The 2,215-nt window shown below is 33.8% G+C and overlaps 1 non-coding gene across 1 annotated transcript; it reads right to left on the minus strand.

Moving 5' to 3' along the window:
• Positions 1–325: 325 nt before the first annotated feature.
• Positions 326–397, minus strand: trnah-gug (transfer RNA histidin (anticodon GUG)). The gene has a single exon. It is a non-coding gene; the product is annotated as a tRNA-His (tRNA).
• Positions 398–2,215: the final 1,818 nt, after the last annotated feature.

The following is a 2,215-nucleotide window of genomic DNA, read 5'->3' on the forward strand; positions in this document are numbered from 1 at the left end:
ACGGTGCGGTGTTGCAAACATATCTTAATAGAATCTCGCATTCAAAGTGAAAGACACCTTCAGTTTGTTTTTATATCACTCTGTTATTTTGTTTGTTTGATCTGTAAAGCACTTTGGGTCAACTTCTGTTGTTTTAAAACGTGCTTTATAAAAAAAGATTGACTTCAATCGTGAACAACACTAACAATCACAGTACTTTTCTACATGTTCTAATTTAATATATAACTAACGTATTCTACCTGAAAATTCATCAGATTTTCACTGTCTGGCACGTTAAATTAAAGAATGTCAAAATACCACCCTGCTAACTCGATGTTATTCTTTTTGCCGTGACCCGGATTCGAACCGGGGTTGCTGCGGCCACAACGCAGAGTACTAACCACTATACGATCACGGCGAGCTATACGAGCTGACATACGAATGCACAAACGCGCATGTGTCCAATGCAAATATTATCATTTATGACAATTATTTTAACTTAACGCTATGAAGACACAAGTGTTATGTTGGTAATAGGCCTATTATAATATTAAATTGTTTATGAGGAACTCAGTTACAAATGAAGCAACAATCTCCGAACAGCTTCGCTATTGTTATGTCATGACAGTTTTGTCAAAACTTGTCAATGTATTTATTTAATTTTAAAGTATAAAAAAAAAAAAATGGCAAAAAAATCAAACCGATTAATAGGCTAATACGCCTGCAAAACTGAAAAACAAATGCTATTGGAGGCCCTGTGTAAATGAAAGATTCTAAAGTGATGACGTACAGTGCAGAATGAGATCACTGGCGTGTGCTCCCCTGTGAGGTCATAGTTCTTCTCGCACAAGCATTCTTATGTTACAACGGGTTGTGGATCAAAATGCGCCTTCTGAATGTGATATTATTCGAATATCTCCCCACCTCCAAACACTGATTTGATTAACAGATTAATACCATACTGCTTGCAGTCGCGGCCCGCTGATGGCCAAAATAATATATATATATATATATATATATATTTTTCTTGTTCTTTTTCTTTTTTTGTGGCAATGGCCTTGTGGTGCAAAATGAAAGTTAATTGTGCCAGAAAAAAAAAAAAAAAAGAAGAAGAAGAAAAAAAAAAGGCCACATAAAAGCAGAGACCAATTATTATATTATAAGAGAACTTGAAAATGACAGTTCTTTCAACATAAATAAAAAAAAGGCCTATCATCCATTCGACAAGCATTCTCCTTTCCGTGTTTTACATCGCAGATGACTGTAATCGTTATCTAATAACTGTTGAACTGTTAACTGCGCATGTTTTCGAATTATAAGGCAAAGTCCACTTCTTATAGGATATATGTCAGATGTATTGTGAAATTATTGCCTTAATCCAAAATGCCATCAGATTAGCACAAAATAAGTTTTTTTTTTCTTTTTTTTTTTTTTCAAAGGATGTCATACATATCATATTCATTGAAAAACAAATAAATTTCACCACATCAGTACTTTCTGCTGAAATGGGAAAATTACATTGTTCACATTTTTACAGAAATGTCTTGAGCAGATACAAATTTATTTTAATTAATTTCAAGTTCAGATAGGCCAGTGCAGATGTGTATTATTATGCAGTTGCTTTCAGAATGAAGATAAAATGCATATAGGCTAATAAATGCTGGGAACACACAATACTTGGCTTTATAAGCAACTTAACGAAGCAAACAAAAACAAAAATACATGTGTTTTTCGTCATTATCCCTGGCTGTTTTGAATCATGACCTAGACATCTTTGTATCTTCTTTATTTCAAACAAAACACATTTATCGTTCACTATTTTGTAAAGCATTTAGGGTATTGAATTGTCATTGAGAAAAATTAGGCTCACAACAAATTTGAAGCACTCAAAGTAGCATGAATTAATAATAATCAAATCAATTTGAAATCCTACTAATTCGTGAGAGAGTAGCCTTTGTACAGTAGGTTTCAGAAAATATGGTCTATAGGCTGTTATCAGTTGCCTTAGTATAGGACAAAAACTTTTGAGAGGAAGAGGAAGAAGAAGAAAAAACATGACGTAAGAAGCATGTAACAGATCTGATGGCATGACGTTACGAGGTTTAGGTCATCTTCAAACCCCTATACTAGGATAGCAGTGCGCCGTTTTGCTGCTCGGTTAATTGATTTATTGTCCATCGTGCAATTTAACTGGTGAATAGGGCATGGCAAAATGTTTTGATTAAATGGAAAATAA

The sequence above is a fragment of the Myxocyprinus asiaticus genome, chromosome 1 (assembly GCF_019703515.2).
Source record: "Myxocyprinus asiaticus isolate MX2 ecotype Aquarium Trade chromosome 1, UBuf_Myxa_2, whole genome shotgun sequence".
Classification (NCBI taxonomy): domain Eukaryota; kingdom Metazoa; phylum Chordata; class Actinopteri; order Cypriniformes; family Catostomidae; genus Myxocyprinus; species Myxocyprinus asiaticus.